This window comes from Triturus cristatus, chromosome 1_1 (assembly GCF_964204655.1).
Source record: "Triturus cristatus chromosome 1_1, aTriCri1.1, whole genome shotgun sequence".
In the NCBI taxonomy this organism is placed as follows: domain Eukaryota; kingdom Metazoa; phylum Chordata; class Amphibia; order Caudata; family Salamandridae; genus Triturus; species Triturus cristatus.
This window is the reverse complement of record NC_140579.1, coordinates 593865218-593877406: the sequence shown is the minus strand read 5'-3', so window position 1 is coordinate 593877406 and position 12189 is coordinate 593865218. Positions and strand designations below refer to the sequence as shown.

At 46.5% G+C, this 12189-nt stretch overlaps 1 protein-coding gene across 1 annotated transcript in view; it reads right to left on the bottom strand.

Moving 5' to 3' along the window:
* The window catches only part of LOC146870680 (uncharacterized), a 101940-nt gene that overhangs the window by 87208 nt on the left and 2543 nt on the right, over window positions 1-12189 (bottom strand). The window lies entirely within an intron of this gene.

The window sequence follows — 12189 nt, the reverse complement described above, 5'->3', positions numbered from 1 at the left end:
AAAACAAAGCACCAATAAGTGTTTCTTGGTGGCAATTGTTCAGTGACTTTAATTATATCTTTTCGCACAGCCCCAAATAGCATCATTTTTAAATCGCTGCGAGTTAAAAGAAGCATTGTCTAAGCCAAGTGGCTTTTAACCAGGTCTGCCTTCAGTGTGTGATGAGCACGAAGGTGAGTTAAAACTGTGGAGAGACATAATAGCGGTGGGAGGCCGGGAGAGCGCACGTAGCGGGGGGGTGAGGAGGAATCCGCCTAATTACTCTGCCGATTGTTCTCCCCCTCCTTGATTTGACACGAGCTCTAAGGCATTCCTTGGCTGCAGAATCGCCTCCAAGCTTCTCACCGGCCTCTAATGGGGTCCCTCGCCATACGCCCGCCTTCCCAGGAGGCATCTCAGCTCACCGGCCACAGCAGAGCTGAGGCTCACTTCCAGCCGGGGAGACTGCACGGCCACCTCTGTAACCGATTGCCTCCGCTCATGCCGAATGTGTTGTCCACTGCAGAGAACCCCCAATTTCAGCGTAGGGGCGGGTGGGGGGGGCGAGCGCTCGGCTGGAGTGCGGGTTGCATCTGGTATCCAGCGCTCAGCCACCGTACACTGCCCCCTGCCTGCAGCCCCCACTCCATGACGTATTTGCTCGGCTTTTTCTGCCTGGACGGCCTCGCCTGCCAAAAGGTTTCTTGTCTTTATGAGGCCATGTGTTTGGCCCCATAAAGATAAGAAACCTTTTGCGACGAACGTAATTCATGCGAGACCGTCCAAGTGGGACGGCTAAAAAAAAGCAAAGCAAAAACGTCATGCACAGCTCTGTTCCAATGGCTGGCCACCATTTACCATAAACGGTGACGCCAGCCAATGGAACAGAGGGACGGGGCTTAAAGCCCCTTACAGAAATTACCCGTTAACACTAAATCTCGCCAGCGAGACAGCGCATGCGCGCAGCCTAAGCCAGGCGAGACCTAAAAAGCTGATCTTGTGCACTGTAATTGGTGCTCATGAATAGCGCTCAATAAGCCTTGGGCTGAGTTCACACTATATAAAACTGTCAAAAGGTAGAACAACAAGAAAAAACAAGCATTGAAAATGCCAATAGGTCACGCATTTGTGAGAGTTAGAGCTATTGGAGTTGTAAATCACAATCTGGCACATGCATCAAAGCTTTTTGCGATCGCAAACGGTGCGATTTGCAAAAATCGTCCGTTTGCGATCGCAATATTAGCTTTTGCGATGCATCAAGGGTCAAGGCCCTCGCAATTTGAGAATTCGCAATTAATTGCGAGTTCTCAAATTGTAATTGCATTTAAGGAATCGTATTTTGCGATTCCTTAAATGCAATGCAAGAACCACTTTGAAGTAGCGATTTCACTACTAGGGTGCGCAGATTACCATGAAGTTGAACTTCATGGTAATTTGCAAAAACTTTGAAAAATGCACTAAAGTGCATTTTTCAAAGTTGTAGGTTACACACACACACATGTCCTTGGGACATGTGTGTGTGCAACATTTGTGCATGGATCAATTTCAGGGGTGCAACAGGGTGTCCTTTTGACACCCTTGAAATTGCATGAGCAATTTGCGAGTACCACTTGGTACTCGCAAATTGCGCATGCAATTTCCCATTCATTCCTATGGGCCTGTAGGCCCATAGGAATGAATGGGAAGCCATTCCTTATTTGCGAATCGCAATATGCAACTCGCAAATAAGGAATGTGTAGGAATCGCTATTTTTATAGCGATTTCTACATGCATAGGCTTTTGCGATTAATTAATTGCGATTCCTTAATAATCGCAATTAAGGACTCGCAAAATATTACCTTGCTGTATGAACCTGCAAGCGTTTTACCCATGTGTTATGGAGTGGATGAATGTAGTTTGGAGATGAATTATGTGGTTTGAATTGGAATTGTTAGTTGTAGAATCGTGTGGCGTAGAATTATGTGGCATGGTGTACAGTGGAATTATGTGGATAGTAGTTATGTGGTGTTGAGTGTACTAAAATTATGTAGAGTAGGATTGTATGTCAGGGATTGGAATTATGTGGAATGATATTTTTGTTGTGTAGTGGTATGTTGTGCAGTTTAATTATGTGATGTGTTGAATTTTGTGGCATGTTGTGGTATTGTGTGGTGTGGATTGGATGTATGTGGTGTGTTGTGTAAATGTGTTGTGTTGAATTGTGTGGTGTGTTGGTGAATTGTGTGAAATGATGATGTGTGGAGTGTAATTGTGTTGCTTGGAACTGTGTGGCGTTGAGTGATATTATGCTGATTAGAATTATGTGGTATGATGTGGAGTGCATTTATGTGTATTGTTGCTATGTGGCATCAACTTAATTTAAGAGCCATGTTGCGTATCGAATACCAGCAAAGCAGTTGAAAAAATGCGAAAACGTAAATAAGACTGAGAGATGCCTTTCATCCCACAGAAACGCATGCTTAATTAACATATTGTAAATTGTATTTATATAACGCTTACTATCCCTGATAACAAGTTGAAGCACTTTGTTATGAGTAGCAAGTTACTCCGGAACCCAAGATTAGAGGTTAATAGTAGATTAGAAATCTTTTTTAATCTGTGGATTGGGTGCACATCTTTGCTGTTGTACTGTACAGCGCTGATGTCTTCTCGGCCAGACCTTTACCAGAGACATCAAAGATGTGCACATCATGACCTGAGACATTGCTGTTCTGTCCTGCAAAATCTGCATCTACAAAGGGTGCTTCTGGGAGCTACAATACACTCCAGGTATTGTAGAGACGCCATCCAGGCGCACACCGTGATAGCACTATTCTGGGCTGCAGTGCTGTCTGTATAGATACCATGAAGGGATATGTACTAGGAAAGCAGTAGCGTGCCATTTCATCCACATGGACAGGATGAAAATGTTAGCGGACTCAAGGTACAAACCCCTGCAAAGATCGTTTAACCCACTGAGCAATCGTCCAAAGCACGGCCCTGACAAACAGTCCGGGGGGGGGGTGCTAATTGGAAGCACCACCCCTGTCTCAATGCTGCCGGCCCCCACTCTGGCGGACCTCCGGGGAAACGCCTGGTGCCCGCTAAGGCCAGTCCGGCCCTGTTCCAAAGTGAGAAAGGCAAAAAAGGTGAACAGGTGAAATAAAAAAGTAAATAAATAATCAGTAAATAAATGAAACTCCATGCAGTGCAAATTGCTTTTTATAAGGTTGAGCAGCTGTTGGCAATTGTGGCCCACAGAACTGCTTCAGATTTGGTGCTACAGTATGTGTCTGACACATGGAGGGCATGTGAAGAATTGTGAGTCAGAACAATATCATTAGTTGTCTGCAGGTCACTTGAACCATGATTCTAAGAACAGAGGGTGTTTATTGCTTCTTCTGAATTCTGTGTGGCATTTGATACATATTCTCTTTGGAAAAGTGAAGAAGGTTCACTTTGCAGGTTTGCATGTGTTTTTCTATAACCATAAAGTATTACCTATATCTCTTACACTCAGTATTTACCTACCTCTTCCTCTTTCTATAGCTATGTACCTTTTCTTCTGGATACCCAATCTTTCCGTCTTTACCATATGTCTCTACCTATCACACCTAACACTACCTGATTTCTAGTTCTACTTCACCTATCTTAATATACTGTCTCTTTACATCTCTGTCCACCCTCTCTATTCCCCCAGCCCCCAGTTGGTACTACCCAGCAGAACTGTGAATCACTGTCTAACTAGAGTAATGCACACAAAGAAAAAGGGGAGGTAGGACAAGGAGACAAAAGGTATATACATCAGGGAAAAGTGCAAAATTTGTGAGGCAGCAAGTTTTAATTTCTTTTGACTGTTTTGCAAAATGTTTTTATGGCTGATATGCAAAATGTATTTCTTTACAGTATGTCCTTAGATGTTCTATTCTCCAAGGCAGAGGTTCAGAGTTGCTCTTCCTCTTACTTTTGCTATTGCATGTTCTACTCCCAGAGATTCCAGTCTAACCCTTTCCCCATGACTTTGTACTTGATTTCTGAATTATATGATGATCAGAGTCAAGCACATAACTGGTTGGGAAAGAGTATCTAACTACATTGTGCAGGGCGTTAAGACTGCAAGTAAGTATTCAGTTTTCAGAACTGCAGTGCTCCTAGTCTTTACCAATGTTACTGGTACATAAGCTTTAAAATACTTAATTTACCAAACATTTCTCTACAAATGTGACCTCTGAGAGTAACCAAATTGTGTTTCATGAAAGTACACGCCCTGTGAAAGTGAGCCACTTTTTTGGCAGTGCCCGGGTCAAATTGTAATCCCAATCCAACCCAGCCATAAGACCAGCCCTTCTCGCACTGTCAAATTGCCCTGTGGCCAGCCTGATCCTGCATTCCTGTAGACAGGGCTTCAAGAGGGATGAAAAAACTAGGGGGGGTCTCTCAAAGTGGCGTGGCCAATGTAAATAGGGCATGGCTTAAGAACAGGTAAACTAAAAATCTAGACTTTGCATAGTGTGGCACCTGACTGGTAATTTGCTGCTTCTGTCATTCCATCCAGATATGTAATACAACAAGTAACATTACACCTTCAACAAGCCAGGAGTATTGGCTTTGCCAATGGTTGTTAGTTCAATAAGATAAATAAGCAACAACTATGGCTTCGTTGTACAGAATACTGAAAATGTTTATGGTCCAGCAACCAGAACATACAGCTTATATAGGCTGTGTTTTCTGGTTGCTAGACCATATTCATTTTTTTAAACAAGTGAATGGAAATAAAAAGGACTTTTTTCTAAAGAATATACTTGAAGACTTATTGGGTGCACCGCTCAGTTTCTTTTTTTTTAATCTTACTCTGCAATGCAATAATGTCACACAATGGCTGATATAGGAGTAGGCGTGCACCAACCCATGATTTTTTGGGAACTAAGTGTTAAATGTGGTCTAAAGGTCTGCCGCTGGTGTGGTTATCTGATTTCAGAATATTGAAAATGCCACAATTCTGAAATGAAGAGACTGTGAAAGAACTATAAGGAGTCTCTTTGAAGTTACCTCAAAGGCAGTGAAGGGTGGCACAGCCACAGAGTAAAGGATTATTTTCATCCTGAGGGTAAGGGAAAAAATGGAGAGACCGCTAGGGACCCGTCTCAGGCCCTGCTTTTTAGAACTGCTGGTGCTGAGCTCTGGCAGGACCCGGCCATCTTAAAGCCCTGCCTATAGGTGAAAGTTACTGGATGACTCCATGCCACTAAGTAAGCTGTGCTCCGGCCCTAGGGTTTTCTTTCACCAATGGTTGTTTTCAGGTGTGTTAATCCATTTGGATAAAGGTAAGCGAACCACGAATAGGACTCTCATAACGATATAAGTTATTAAACCATTAGGACTAGATAGGCCACTGCCTCCCTGGAGCAGTCTCGGACATGGAGCCTGGTTACCTTACTAGAATGGGGACATGTGGCTCTGGAGCCTATAATAAAGGCATAAAAGGAGATTCTGGCAGACAGGTAGTTAGTTAATTGGCTGGTGTTGAAGAGAAATAGAGCAGAAGCCTGATCGTAACCTCAGTAACGTGTTTACCATTTGGCACAGCTGGTGCTTTAAGTTTGCTCAAGGAGGTGTCTAGTAAATGCTGGAAGAGGTAAGTAATGTCTTCTGCCTATACCCAGTGCTTTAAATGGGCAGGTTCTATCAGGGACGGAGTACCTATGCTTCTTTAACTTGAAAGGGAAAGAACCAGCACCGCTCTGCACCGGTGCTATAAATGCGATTACCAACGGTGCCCCAGTAGAAGCGTCACAACCTGATTTTACTTTCAGAATCCAGTTCAATAATCCAGAACTGCACATATTAAGGATACAATCAGTGCTGGAACCAGTGGCGTAACGAAGTTTGAGGGGGCCGCCCTACAAAGTGCATGGAGGGGGGTCCTCATACTTCAGACCCAGTCAGGAGCTCTCAGGCCCATCCGTGCACAGTGGAAGAGGGGGGGCCCCTGGAGGTCGAGGGGCCCTCTCTCACCGCGAGGGCTATTGTTACTCCACTGGCTGGAACGTAGGAGGATAGCATCGGATCCCGATTCGGCATCTCTTCCTGGCAGAATCTGGGATCCGGCTGACCCTGGAAATTGTCCTTGTGTCATTTTCCAACACGAGACACAATTCAGCAGCACCTGCACATTTTCTGTGTTCTGTTGGGAGCAGCAATGTGCAGGCAACAGGGGGCTTTCTTTCTTATACTTCTAGCTGGGCACACAACATAAAGCCTAGTTTAAAGGGCTCTGAGTCTTCCTTTTTGTTTGAGTATAATAGTGCATGAGAGCTATCTGGAGCCTAACACCTAGACACCAAAGCAGTTGAAGAAAAAAAGGCACACAGCATATTGGAGGTAGGTTTTTTACTTTGGTCAACTCCCTATGTAAGAGATGTGCATGCACTGTAAACATGCAAGATTTATCTGTCTTTATGAGTAATTACACAATTACTGATGGAAATGGCACCTACTATATCTTTTTCATTCTTTTGCAGTGCTACTCATGAAGTAACAAAATGATCAGCCCACTTAGCTACTTCAAACAAATCTGTGATCTGCATGTTACACAATGGCTTTGCAGCAGCTACATTAATCCTCTGTGCTATTTTATGAGTCAAAACTGTGTGACTGGACCAAAAACAGAACTCGCCCAGAACTGTGCTAACCACTAGTGTTATCTTACCGCTAATTTAATCCCCTCAAAATTGCTGGGTACACCATGATCTCTGAAGCAGCTGTCTTAACCCTGTAAGATATTTTAAAAGGCAACCTCTTTGTGACCAATTACGTAATCTTTTTGTTTTATAAATCTTTTTATTAAACAACACGTGTCGCCATGGTAACATGAATCAAATTGGCATTGTATACAGGAGAGGAATTCATTCAACAATCACAGTAATAATCACAGTAGTAGCTGAGCTGAGCAGTGACAGTTCCTGGAACGCTGCGTTCATTGCGAGGACAGGTCAGCAGAAAGAGAGTTGCGCGGTGGGCTACAGACACCCCCCCCGGTATGTGTTCCATGCCCCCCAAATTAGTGACCATTTCTTTGGGCAGCCCCTAGCGAGATATACTGTTTGCTCGCCAAACAAACACCAGTCCATGTGTTTCTTCCATTCAGCTACCGTTGGCGGGTTTGCAGCTCCCCATAGCTGAGCGATGTTTCTTTTTGCCACCATGAGGACTAGAGTGACCCAGATCTTACCCATTCTGCCCAGGTCCATGGGTTCCCATACATTCAAAAGGCTCCTTTTCGCCTCAGGGCGAATGTCTAAATCCAACACTTCGCTAAGAACAGTATATATTCGGCGCCAATACACCTGAATAAGGTCACATTCCCATAGAATATGCATAAACGTGCCCTCATTACCACACTGTCTTCTGCAATCCCCTCCCAGTGCCCTCCCCATGCGAACCAGGCAGGGTCCAGTGACGTACACCCTATGCAATATTTTGAGCTGAACGAGTCTCAATCTAGCTGAAATTGCTACCTCCCGTGGAGAGGCGAGTGCTTTCTGCCATTCCTCGTCATCCAGTTCAAGGCCATCCCTTTTCCACTTCACCCTGGTACCCTGGAGGGAGTCTATGGTGTTGTTTATTAGCTTTTTACACATGAGAGAGATTGCCTCTCTGGTAGGTATCCATCAAGCAATCTGTCCTCGAGGGGTGAGGACTGTGGGGGGGAGGAACCTTTAGTGAAATGGGACTGTAGTGCGTGTCGGACTTGAAGATAACAAAAGTATTCTGGGTTGGTGAGTTTGTGTTTCTGTTGTAGGGTGGCAAATGACACCACGTCTCCCTTTACCCACATGTCCCTGACATTTGAGACCCCAATAAGGTCCCACTTGTCGAACCCTTTCGACTTCCACAGATCCCCAAGCGTCTCTGAATCCCAGAAAGGTGTTGCTAACGTCAGTTTTCGCTCCCATCCCAGGCTTTTGGTTGCTGCGTGCCAGACCTGCACGGAATGTTTGGTTGGCCCAGTGAGGGGGAACCACCGTGGTCTAGAATAGAGGGTCTGTTGTAATTCCTCCCCGGGACAAGTCATCGATCCATGGCATAGCCTGGGTCATCTATACAGCGATATGTGCCGTGATTAATGGCCGCAAGATGCGCCGCCCAATAATATTTCTTGAGGTCGAGAAGGCTGATCCCCCATCAAACCAGTTGGGTGAGTTTGGTCAGTGCTATTCGGGACATCCCTTCCCACAGCAAGTCCCTCGGCTGTCCCTCTATTTCCCTGAAGTATCGGGTAGGCACTGTATCAGGGTAGTTTTGTAGCGCGTAGAGAAAGCAGGGCAGGGACATCATTTTAAAAAGTGCTGCCCTACCCAACAGTGATAGAGGAAGCGTCTTTCAGGTTAATATATCTCACTTCAATCTTTGTAAGGGCGGGAGGAGGTTGCGAGCGTAACAGAGGTGCTCGTTCGATGTCACAAAGATCCCCAAGTACTTGAAACCCGTTGTGGTGATTTGTATAGGGCAGCCCTTAGGTATAATGGGTGGGTCCCCGCTGAGGACGTAGAGGATGGATTTACCCCAGTTTATGGAATATCCAGAGAATCTACCGAAGCTTGCAAAAATATCAAACACCTCAATTAACGATGCTCTTGGAGAGGCTAGGAATAAAAGGATATCATCTGCATATAGCGATATGCGGTCTTCCCATGTTTCCGTCCATCGGAGGCCGCGTATGACTGGATATCTAAGAATCCACGCTGCAAGGGGCTCCAAGGCAAGAGCAAAGAGGAGGGGGGACAGCGGACATCCCTGGCGGGTCTCCCGACCCAGTGCAAACACCTCAGATTTTTTGTTGTTCACTATAACTTACGCCAGGGGCTCCGAGTAAAGGAGCCCAAAACCCAGCTTTATGAGGACGGCAAAAAGGTAGGGCCATTCAATGATATCGAATGCCATGGATGCATCCAGGGAGACTATTATCGCCGGTTCTTGTATCGTGGCCAACCTTCCCATTACTCCGTGTACTCTTCGGAGATTCAGTGCTGTATTGCGCATGGACATAAAGCCTGATTGGTCTGGGTGTACTACTCCGCTGATCACTTTAGCAAGACTATTGGCAAGGAGCTTAGCGAGAATTTCGGGCTCAGCATCGAGGAGAGAGATAGGCCTATAAGAGGCTCAATCCGTCTTGGGTTTACCCTCCTTATGAATGGTAATGAGCGTGGCCACCCTCTGGTCCAGTGGGAGCATCCCCAGCTTTTTGCAATCCGCAAACATGGTCTGCGGATGTGGGGCTAGTTTGTTTGGCTCTAGATTAGGGAGCTCGAATGGAAGGCCGTTAGGGCCCAGCGCCTTACCCGAACGGAGACTCCTAATTACTAGCACAATTTTGTCATTAGTAAAGTCGCTGTCCAGTAGTTCCCGGTCGGGATCCGGCAGGGCAGGAAGGACAATGTCTCTGAGTAGGGACCGGGAATCTTCTTTGGTACATGAAGTATGTGTGCAATAGATGTCGCTAAAGTGTGCGGCAAATGTGTCATGTTAGAAATGGGCGTCTCTAGTTGGCACAGGTATGCACTTGCGACAAGCAGGGACTCTCAATTCTAAGTCAAGATAAGGGGATCACCCTTTCAAATAACCCCTGCTCACCCTTTAGGTAGTGTGGCGCAAGCAGTCAAGACTATTCTCAGGGCGTCATAGGTTAAGCATTTGTGAACACATACAGTAATGCATTGACACACCACAAATGGACACCAGTCAAGGTTATATCAAAAATAGGTTTCTTTATATAAGGCTTAGCACAAGACCAGAATAACGATTAGAAATTACCACAGTATTATTTCAAAGTTTAATGTTCTTGTAAAAAGGCTTAAAATGCAAAAATAGGCTTCTTTTACTCAATTCTGCTTCTTTTTAGGCTTTGTACGGTTCGTACCTGGGTGTGCGACTCGTCCACATTAAAAACAAAGAAAAGTATGAGTCAAACAATCGGTGCGGACTCCGGGGCGAACAGAACAAAGTACCTTAAGTTCGTGGAGTCCGCGACGGACAGTGCGGGACAAGTTGATGGGTCTGGGTCGTAGTTCGGCAGCGTATAAAGATGCAGGTCCGGTCGCGGCGTCGGGACGCGGCGTTGGTACGGGACCTTCAGGGATACGTGCGGATGGTCCAAATCAGCTTGCAGAGTCCGTGGCGTTCGGCGTTCGAGCCGTACCTTCGGTGCGGATAGGCGGCGACACTTCTAGGCGCCGTACAGCGTACGGGGAGGATCAGCGTACTGCGGCTTCTTGGCTCTGAGTACGGCACGGTGCAGTATGTTAGCAGCATACGGACCGTACCTGCGGGATGATGGAACTTGGGTCCGGCGTACAGGGTTCGGCAGCCAGTGATGTACGTCTCGAATCGGCAGGGAAGGTTAGGTGCGATGCAGCCGGGAGGGGTACGGCGCGTACTAACGCTTTTGGATCAGCGTAGACGCATGGTGCCGGGCGGCAAAGACACGGCTTCGCGGCGGATGGGGTACGAGGCGTACTGGGGCCAAATCCAGCGGGAAACAAGCACAGATCGTCCAGGCAACTCCATTTTTGAAGGCAGATGAGTCCAATGGTCCTGGGACTCAGTTCAGGGGGCAAGCTCTTCTTCCAAGCCCTTGGAGATAGTTGAAAACAAAGTGCAAAGTCTCTTTCAGTCTTTTCCTCTCCTTTCTCAGCAAGGCACCAACTGCAGGCCAATCCCCCAGGTCAGGGAAAGTTACTCCTCCTTCAGCTTCTTCCAGGTCCTTCTGGTCAGGCAGAGTTCCTTCGTGGTTCAATCAGGATCTGATTTCTTAGGAGCAGGGCTCCTACATTTATACTAAGTTTCTTTTGTCTTTACAGGCCAGGGGGTCCTTTGCCTAATCCCAGTCCAGTTCTTTTCAGTGAGGAGCACTTTGTTGTCGGGACTCTGGCTTCTTCTTTCAGCAGGCAGGGCAGAGACATCAGACGCTCCCCAGGGGGTGGAACCAGCATTGTGGAGGCAGAGCACTGCCCTATTCAGAGTCAAGGTGCACTCCTCCCACCCATCCTGGTGTAATCTTTCTATTCACCACCTGGCAGCCCCAGCCTGTCTCCTGGAACTTCCCAGCCCTGTCACTCAAGCTACACACAAAGAAGACCGCCCTCCCCTCCAGAGGCGGACTGAAATGGTTAGGCACGCAAAGGCTAACTTTCTAAAAGTAGCATTTGCAAACCCAGGATATTAAAATAACCTTTACTAAAAGATGTATTTTATTATTCTGAGTTCAGGCATACTAAACATGAATTTCTACCATGCTTCCTGAGCCTGCTAGGATTATAGAGTGTTATAATCTAGCAGCCCATTCTGGCCTATGGAGAGCAGGTAGCCTTACAATAGTGAAAAACGAAAATGGCTGTCATTCACTATTCGGACATGCCACACACCTCAGGGCATGTCCTACCTTATCCTTACAATGCACCCTGCCCTAGGGCCTACCATAGGGGTGACTAATATGAAGGTAAGGGAAGGTTTAGGGACTGGCAAGTGGGGACACTTGCCCAGACTGCATGCAGGTTCTGCAATGGCAGACCTTAGACACATTTTACCCCGCTGCTTCTGTGGGTGGCACAACCAGTGCTGCAAGCCCACTAGCAGCATTTGGATATACAAGCCCTTGGCACCCCTGGTGCACTCTACTAGGGACTGATAGTAAACCAAATAAGCAAAACATGGAAGTCAATTCACATAATACATTTTACCTTAGGGAGCACTTGCACTGTGGCACTGGATGGCAGTGGCACAGTGCCCTGAGCAGCTAACACCAGCACAAAAATACATTGAGGCACAGACAAAAATGGAAGGGTGACCCACGCCAATGGTGCCAGGTCTAACACCGGTCGGGATCCGGCAGGGCAGGAAGGACAATGTCTCTGAGTAGGGACCGGGAATCTTCTTCGGTACATGAAGTATGTGTGCAATAGATGCCACTAAAGTGTGCGGCAAATGTGTCAGCGGTAGCCTGGGGATCCGTGATGGATTGGCCATCTTTGTCTATCAATTCTGCACCAACCTGGACGCCAACTCTTTTCTGTCCAGCCAAGCTATAAGTTTCCCTGCCTTATCCCCAATGTTATACACCCTGCCCGCCGCTTCTCTCCCAAACGATTTGGCCCTGACTGTGGCTATAGCCTTATATTCATCCTTTTTAAGTTGCAAGGTATGTAGCTTTTCCTGTGTAATCTCCTCTCC